A 9,851-nucleotide genomic window follows, 5' to 3' on the forward strand; every position below is an offset into this window, starting at 1 on the left:
AAGCTCTTCTCAAAGTCGCTTCGCCATGTTCTCTGTCCTCCCATCCCCCTTATATTCATTCTGTGGAAGACCTAAGCTCAGGCTCTGAGGATAATTTGTGAAAACAAACAAAAAAATGGGGAACAGTTTGTGTAAGCTTCCCATTTTTTTTTTTGTTTCCATCACAAATGCTCCTGGGGTAGTGTAGAGTGACAATAGCTGGTCTAACCAATTGCAAGTAGCAGCAATAGATGACATAGAGGAGAAAACAAGACCCAACAGATAGGTATTCTATTACAGACATAGCTGCCCAGAATAATTGGTGCATATCTTGGTGAAAGCCTTGAAAGCTGAGGAAAAATTAAGTTCAGCATACTCTGGGAAACAACTCAAAAGTCTTTCTCCATTTTGATTAACTATTACTGAAGATGACCCGGAGATGACCAGCAGATGTCAGTATAAGGTAGGTCTAGCAGGATCCTGTGTCCAAACAATGAGGTCAGCTCTGGTCAGAACTTGCTCTTGGACATCAAAGGCCCCCAAAATAAAGGAGTGGCCTGGACCCACAAAACCATGATGTCTTGCATTCTTGCTTAGGCTATGGTGCGAATAAGTGCTCAAGGAAAATGGCTTCTTATTTCAAAGAAAACGCAAGAAACATTCAAGGAAGTGAAGAAAAAAGAAAGCAGGTATTTACTTGCATTAGCCTTCTTTAAAGACCATAAGGTATAGATAGGCTAAAAAGAATGCATAGAAATCTGATACAATATGATATTCTAGAACATTCTAGAGCTATGTTTATGGGTATCAATAGTTCCCACAGCACATTGTGAATATATTTTTTAAAATTTGGCATGTATAATGTGATTCCACTTATAGAGTGTTATACATTCTATACATTTTAATTAAAAATATATTTTGTTTTGTAAAAAAATAAATTTTTTTTCAAAACAAATTGCATGGCCTCTTCCACTCAAAGTTATGTAACCACCCCCAGCAATTTTTACACTTTCTTTTTGGTGGTAAGAGTTTCATCTTGATCATTCTTTTTTGGTGGCCATCTCTTCCTGAAGCTAGAAAGGTGGTAGACCAGTTGTTGCCTTTACATCTTGTCCCACACTTTTTTTTTTTTTTTTTTTTGATGAGACAGAATCTAGCTCTGTCCAGGCTGGAGTGCAGTGGTGAGATCTTGGCTCACTGCAATTCTCCTGCTTCAGCCTCTTGAGTAGCTGGGATTACAGGCATCCACCATCACGCCTGGTTAATTTTTGTATTTTTTTTTAGTAGAGATGGGGTTTCACTATGTTCTTGATCAGGCTGGTCTCGAACTTCTGACTTCAGGTGATTCACCTGCCTTGGCCTCCCAAAGTGCTGGGATTACAGGCTTGAGCCACTGTACCTAGCCCCACACTTCTTTATCTTAGATTTTTCTAGCCCAGCCCAAAGGGAACAAACGCTTGAGAAAGGTTTATAAAAAGATGAATAAGACCTAATCATTGCCCTCATAGGAATTTACTCCCTGCGGGGAACAAAATACACACATAGGCAGTTCTGGTGAATATGCTTAGTGCCGTTCCTCCCAGGGATATGCTACTCCTTCATTCTCCTTGTCCAACCAACTCCAGCTTTGTAACTGGCTCTTAGCTTAAGCACCAGCACGTCCAGGAAGCCTCCTGAACCCCCACATTGCCTGAGGGCTGCATTGACCTTTGACCCTGCTTTTCTTCCCCAGGGCCACCTTCTCCTGCCACAGGATTGCGTGCTAGAACAGGGGCTCACTGAATGTCAGCAAATTTGTGTGTCCAGAGCAGCCCTTCCTCAGTGATGTATGGGAGGTGGTGGCTAAACACCCAGCTCCTCCCTGCTTGCCAGTACAGCCTGGGGGCATGTACCATGTACACAGCCTCCTAGACGTCCCCAGTGGGGTTGGGCCCTGGTGCCCGCTGTGCACTGTGCATGGGTTCCTTCCTTTCTCTATCTCATTTCCCTGCTCCTCCAAGAGTGTTTCTTGGCTCACGTCCCAAATTAACTGGGAACCATCCCGATTTGGCACTTACCAGCCTGCATTATACTTGCTTGCTTGCTGTGTCTGTGTTCCTTTAGCCTACAAGCTTAGTGAGGACAGGGGCCACGTCTGGGCCTAGCTCTGTTTCTGGACCATGATAGACTTTGAATGGATCTTTATTAACTCGTCGAGTCTCACCTGGACTCCGGGTATAATTAGCTGCATAAAAGAAGGGGAGTTTGCGTGTCCCAGGCTTTTGCCTTTGGCCTAACAGATTGAAGAAGAGTTTTGCTCATTATCCGCTTCTGAGAAGAGGTGGCCAACACATTCTAGGTTTATTTTAATCTGTGACCTCTCAGAACAGTTTTCCTTGTTCATTTTTCATTCCATCCAACATCCTCTCTCTCCTGGCATCAAGTATCCATTCCCCTATATATCATCCTGAGGGAGCCAGTGCGTTCCCACCACTGTGTCTGTGCAACTGTTGTTCATTTTGCCTGGGATATCCCCTTTCCCCAAACCCCTCCTTCCCTGGGTCCTCTGACTTCTGCTCCTCCTTCCAGGCTTGGAGTGTACCCCTTTCCCTGGAAGACACTTTGTTGCCAATGCTGTGACAAAGGCAGCCAACTTACGGGGACAAAGCCGTGGAGGAAGAAAGTCTCTTCCAGGGAAAGGGGCACACTCCAAGCTTGGAAGGAGGAGCAGAAGTCTCTTGCGTGTTTACGACTGGGAAGGAGAGCATAGTGTCTGACAATGCAGACCCTGGAGACCAGCTGAGTCCTAATCTCAGTTCCATCTCCCACCACCTGTTTGGGGTAGATTACTGAACCTTCCTAGGCCTAGGGGTGTGTTTCTACAGCAAGCCCTCTTTAATGTAAGGACTGTCAGTTTCTCTTTGTAATTAAGAATCAGTAATTCTGGGGGCCTGGGATTGGAAAGAGTGACGATAAGAGATTTAACTCCATGAAGTGGCATGTCTTGACCAAGAAGTGAAATGAACTTGTGCAAACACACACATACACACACGTACACACACATACACACGTACACACACATACACACGTACACACACATGCGTGCACACATGTACACATGCACACGTCAACACATACACACGTACACATACATTCTCTGTTGAAATATGCAAATACTTTTGCTTGGGTATTTTTTCCCTACCCTCTTTGCTCCCGCTGGTGGTCTGGTGATTTCACAGTAGGCTCAGAGGGGTCTTCTTCCTGTAGAAGGCTGGCTCCCTCACAGCCTGGTTCTGTCACACATGCTTTTCCTTCTTCTTGGAGCTGCCCCCTAAGGCATTCTCCTCCAGGTCCCATTCCCTGGGTCTGGTACCTTCTCTGGAAATACTTCCTTAACACCAAGGTCTGCAAAAGGTGGCTGACCTCACTGTGTTCCCCACGCCCTGGGCCTCTCTGTGCTGTTGACCTTGAGAGTAACAGTTGCTGTAGTTGTTGATTTCCTCCTCTCTCTTTCCCTCCAGACTGTTTCACTTTCCCTTGTGGTGGTGGCTCAGGGTTTACAATGCAGTCGGCCCCCCATATCCCCAGGTTCCACATTCACAGATGCAACCAACCACAGATCATACAGTTAAAACATTAATCCAATATAATACACAGTTTAAAATTCAGTATAATGATGATTTACATATCCTTTACATTGTATTGAGTATCATAAGTCATCTAGAGATGATGTAATGCATACAGGAGGATGTGTGAAGCTATATGCAAACCTCACATGCAAACTACGCCACATTATATAAGGGATTTGAGCATCCTTAGATTTCAGTATCTGCAGAGGGTCTTGGATCCATTCCCCTATGGATATTGAGGGATGACTGTAGACACTCTAAACTTCTATTCTGCCTTCAAGTATATTATATAATTTTGTGTATAATGTATGTGTATAATGTAATAACCATATGGCAGTATAATTCCATCCCTCCACTGTCCCTTCTGCTATTTATGGCATGCATTTTACTTCTACAAAATGTTATAAACCCCACAATTGTTATTTTTGCTTTTAACAGCCCATTAACTTTTAAAGACATCATAAAAAAAGAATTTTTTTTATACCTACCCTCATTTTGAACTCCTTTTTGCCATTTCTGGAATTCTTTATTCCTCTATACCTTTCTGAGTTTCTAACCAGTATCATTTTATTCTGTGTGTAAAACTTCCTTTAATATCTCTGGCTGTTCAGGTGTGCTTATGAAATGTTCTGTAGACTTTTTTGGGGGGAAGAGGGGGTCTGAAAATGCCCCTTTTGCATATCTATTTTTGAAAGAATATAAATTTTTTTTTTTTTGCTGAATATAAAATTTTAAGTTGTCAATTTGTTTTATTCTTTCTGTTCTTTAAAGATGTTTCATTACACTGACATATGACCTTCTTTTTGGTTTGATTAGGATAAAAGGAATGTTCTTATCACTGTTCTCCAGTGTGTAATGTCTCTTTTTTTCTGGATGCTTTTAAGATGACCTTCATCACTAGTTCTCAGAAGTGTGATTATGATACATCTCAGTGTGGGTTTTTTGGTGATATTCTGCCTGAGGGTTTGTGGGTGCTAATGTTTGTGTCCTCCCCAAAATTATTATGTTGAAAACTTAATTACCAGTATGATGGTATTAGGTGGTACATCAGGGGAGTGGTTAGATCTTGAGGGCAGAGCCCCCATGAATGGGATTAGTGTCCTTATAATCCCAGACACTGATGCCTTGATCTTGACTTTCTCTGCTTCCAGAGTTGTGCAAAGTAAATTTCTGTTGCATTTAAGCCAGTCAGTTGATGATATTTTGTTATAGCAGCCCAAATGAACTGAGATAGTGCGCTTCTATCTTTTGTCAAATCTGAAAATATTTTGGCCATTATTTAAATTTTTTTTTTTTTTTTTTTTTTTTTTTTTTTTTTTTTTTTTGCTGTAGTCTCTCTTTCCTCTTCTTCTGAGACTCCATTTGCTTGTCTACTGGACCACTCTATTTTGTCTCACAGTTGCTGAGGCCCTATTCATTTTTATCCCTGTTTTCCTCTCTGTTTTTAAGTTTGGATAGTTTCTGTTTCCCAGTCTTCAAGTTCAATGATCTTTTCTTCTACAGCGTAAATGTTGTTGTTAGACCCAACCAGTGAATATTTTATTTCAGATGCTGTGTTTTTCTATTCTAGAATTTCCACTCTTCTTTATAGATCCTGTATCTTGATTGAGATCCCCTGTATTTCATCATCATGCTTGTGTTTTCCTGTAAGTCTATGATCATGTTTCTAATAGCTGCTTCAAGATTCTGGTGTGCTAATTTTATACTTCTTATTGTGTCTGGGTCTTTTTCTAATGACATTTTTCTCCAGGTATCAGGTCAATTATCCTGTTTGTTTGCATGTGTAGTAAGTTTTTATTTTATGCTGGACATTGTGAATGCTAACTTGTAAAGTGTCTGGATTATATTGTCTTCCTTGAAGAGCATTGAGAATTCATTGTTGTTTTGTGTTTTTTTGTGTGTTTGGTTTTTTGTTTTGTTTTGTTTTGAGATAGGGTCTCATTCTGTCACCCAGGCTGGAGTGCAGTGATTTGATCACAGCTCACTGAAGCCTTGAACACCCCAGCTCAAATGATCCTCCTGCCTCAGCCTCCCAAGTGGCTGGCACTATAGGCACATGCTACCACACCTGGCTAATTTTTATATATTTTTATAGAGTTGGGGTCTTGCCATGTTGCCCAGGCTGGCCTTGAAATCCTGAACTCCTGAACTCAAGAAATCCACCTGTCTCAGCATCCCAAAGTGTTGGGATTACAGGCATGAGCCACCACACCTGGCCTGAGTTTTGTTATGGCAAGTAGCTAATTTCCTTGTATGTAGTTCAGCATGATTCTTAGTCTTATTTTCAAGCATGTTAGGGTGAGTATAAGGTAGCTTTTACTCTGAGGCTAGAGAACCACAGTTTCTGAGACATGGCATTTCTGAGGCCTCAATTGAGTTCCTAGGGTATTCGTGAGCCCTGTGAATTCTGGTGAGTTGGTACTCCTGTGTCACTTGGCTCTTTGCAAGTTCTGGAATCTCTGCGTAGCTCTTCTCAGCCTCACCTCCCTGTGCCAAGGATAGCTGGTGGTTTATTGCTAAAAGCTTTGCCTGGCCTTGTGAAATCTCATCCTATATATCCCCAACTTACTTTTCATCCAGAGACTCAAGGAGACCCCTGTATAAGTTTCTGCAGCTCCTCCGTGAAGCTCCTCCGACCATGCTGTATGTACTCTGTGCCACCCACTCCCATAGTCTTAGCAACCAAACACTGATCTTTGTCTTCTCCGGCAGCAGGATTACTATGCACTACTGTGCACTGCTAGGCAGTGGATGAAGAAAGTCTTTTTTTTTTTTTTTTTGAGAAGGAACTCTTGCTCTGTCGCCCAGGCTGGAGCACAGTGCCACGATCTCTGCTCACTGCAACCTCTGCCTCCTGGGTTCTAGTGATTCTCCTGCCTCAGCCTCTTGAGTAGCTGGGATTACAGGTGCACACCACCATGCCTGGCTAATTTTTTGTATTTTTAGTAGAGACTGGGTTTCGCCATGTTGGCCAGGCGGGTCTCGAACTCCTGACCTCCGGATCCGCCCACCTCGGCCTCCCAAAGTACTGGGATTACAGGCGTGAGCCACCGCGCCTGGTCATGAAAGTCTTTTACAGGGAAAGAAAGTGGCACACTCCAACCCTGGAGGGAGGAGCAGAAGAGGGAGGACCCAGGGAAGGAGGGGTGGGGGATGGGGACATCCCAGGCAAAATGAAAACAGGCATGAGCTTGCCTTCCCTATGCTATGATATGCAAAGCACTTTAAGTCAGAAAACTGGGTAAATCATAGGGTTTGTCTCATTTTTCTCTGCAAGAGCTCACAATACTGCCACGTCTGATGTCTACATCTTCAAACTGTTGTTTCACAGAATATTGCCATTTTCCATTGTGGGTGGTGAGAGGGCTGGTCTGGCACCAGTTACTCCAGTTGGTTCCTCTGGATGTTGAGAGGAGAACACGGGAGACGGAAGGTGGGCTTTTAGTCTGTGCATCCCCAGCTCTCCACAGTAGACACAGGTTCACAATAGATGCCTGTGGTAGTTTCAAGAATGGGTCCCCCAAGATGCCAACATTTCAGTCCCCAGAACCTGTGGGGATGTTACCTTCTAAGGCAAAGGGGACGTTGCAGATATGATCGATTAAGGCTCTTGAGATGGGGGAGATGATTCTGGATGATTTGGGTTGGCTCAGTGTGATCACAACCTCCTTAGAAATGGCAGACAATAGTGACACCAGCAGTAAAAGGAGCTGTAAGGATGGAACCAGAGGTTGCAGGGATGCACTTGGAAGATGCAGGAAGGGGCCAGGAGCCAAGGAATGCAGAGGCCCCAGGCCCCAGAAAGACGAGGAATGGATTCCTCAGTAAAGCCTCCAGAAACAGTATGGACTTGCCAACACCTTGATTTTACACTTCTGGCTTTCCGTACTGTAAGAGGACACATTCTGTTATTTGAAGCCACTAAGTTTGTGGCAATTTGTTACAGCAGCCACAAGAAACTAATTTATAGTGCCTTATAAATCCCAAGGAAATCGGGGTTGCTCAATATTAATGCCCTAGTGATAATTAGCTAACAATTCTTTCAAATGATTTTTGGCTAGTTATATATGGAATGAAATGAAAACCCTTTCAGCAAAAAAGCAGTTGATCTCATAGAAGTAAAAAGTAGGACAGAGGATGCTAGAGGCTGAGAAGGGCAGGGGGAAGGGAGGGGTAGGGAGAGATTTGTGGAAGGCTACAAAATTACAGCTAAAGGAGAGGAAGACTTTCCAGTACTCTACAGGACTGTAGGATGACTCTAGTTAACGATAATACAGTTTCAAATAGCTAGAAGGAGGATATTGAATGTTCCCAACACAAATACATGATACATGTTCGAGATGATGGTTATGCTAATTACCCTGATCTGATCTCTGTACATTTTACAAATTGAAACATCAGGCTGGGCACGGTGGCTCAGGCCTGTAATCCAAGCACTTTGGGAGGCCGAGGCGGGCAGATCACTTGAGGTCAGGAGTTCAAGACCAGCCTGGCCAACTTGGTGAAACCCCATCTTTACTAAAAATTCAAAAATTAGCCGGGCATGGTGGTGGGCACCTGTAATCTCAGCTACTCAGGAGGCTGAGGCAGGAGAATCACTTGAACCTGGGAGGCAGAGATTGCAGTGAGCCGAGATCGCACCTCTGCACTCTAGCCTGGGCTACAGAGCAAGACTGTCTCAAAAAAAAAAAAGGAAACATCACTATGTGCCCCCATGAACATGTACAATTATTATTCGTCAATTAAAAAAACAAAAGGTTAAAAAAAGAAGCTGAATCTCATAACCAAAAAAAAAAAAAGAAAGGTGAGGAAGGGGTCTGGAATGTCAATATTACCTGGGGAAAGGGTCTGGAAGGAGCCTTCTCATTCTCTTGACACATGGCGAAGGGATGGAGACATTTATGAGCTCATTACGTTCACAGGAGAGTCAGACCTTTCCTCATGTCTGCTAAGATAATTCTTCTCCAACATCTGTCTTTCAAATGTTAGCTCCATTCCATGGAGTCAGAAAGTCAGAGATCTTTAAAGCAAAAATTCTAGAGTAATGAACTCTGTTAGTAGTAATGGAAACCATTGTCCAATGCACTCTATATGATAGGCGCCTCCTGCCGATGTTGCTCTGCTCTAGCCCATCTTGGCCTGCTTGCCTAACTGGCCACTGAATGCAGGTAAGTCCTTGCAGTAATCCTTCTGGGGAATAAACTACTTGCCTACTTTAGTTCCCAATTTTCCCTCCTTGGAAATAAAACTCAGCTCTGTGAATATGAAAATAACTATTTTATTCCTATCACTGAGCCTCTGCCCCCTCCAAAACTCCTCGTTTGGCATCTGTGCTTTTATAAGGAGCCAAAATACTCAACCCAGCAAGTGAATACAAGAAAAGATGCCTCAGGACTCTCTTCAGCCTCACCTCTCTGTGCCAAGGCTAGCTGGTGGTTTATTGCTAAGAGCCACTCCCTCACAATTCCCTGGGAAGGCTTGTCCATTGCTCCGAGACTGCAGCTCTGCGAGGTCACTCACCGGTGGCCATTGGCTGGTGTGAACTGTTCTGCTCACAACTGGCGGCTGCCCCATCATGAGGCTTCCTTTCAGCCTCAGCCTCTGGGCTAGAAATTAGTTGCCTTTGTCCACAGTTACTGTGTTCCCCAGCCTTGCTGTGATTATAAATAGCTCTATCCATTCCAGGACAAATGATTCAGGACTCACACACGGGTTGCCATTTGATCGTAATTATATAATCACATCTGTGGGCACTGCATGGGTTTTAAATGAAGTGGTAAGTATTGGCTTACTGACTCTAGAGGCTGGTACCTTGGCGGAGGCAGTTGTGTTTCTCCTCATCCTCAAGAAATTGGCATCGCGAACCAAATGTTCCGTGGTTATGGAATGTTCTATATAAGATTCAAACTGCTGCTTGGAAAAGCTAGGGAAGACCTTCTGGCATGCTGAAAGTTGATCTTTTCTGGCGTAACTGAAAATAGGAGAGAAAGAAGGGAGAGTGTGGAGTTTTTCTTGGTTAAGTCACACAGACAAAATTAGTGCTAGAAGAGGCACTAGCTTTAGAAAACGTGTCATGTGCTTGGATTGTGGATGGCAATTTTAGTACTCCTGTGTGCTCAACTTTTAAATGTCTCTCTAAAGATTTTATTAAGGGCATCCTTGTGGGGGCACATATCAATTTAGTGCTTGCTCTAGCAACCAGATGCCGGGCAGGTTCTAAGGCCTATTTCTGACTAGAGTGAAAAACAAACAGAACTATTTCTA

Source organism: Macaca thibetana, chromosome 3 (genome assembly GCF_024542745.1).
Source record: "Macaca thibetana thibetana isolate TM-01 chromosome 3, ASM2454274v1, whole genome shotgun sequence".
Lineage (NCBI taxonomy): Eukaryota > Metazoa > Chordata > Mammalia > Primates > Cercopithecidae > Macaca > Macaca thibetana.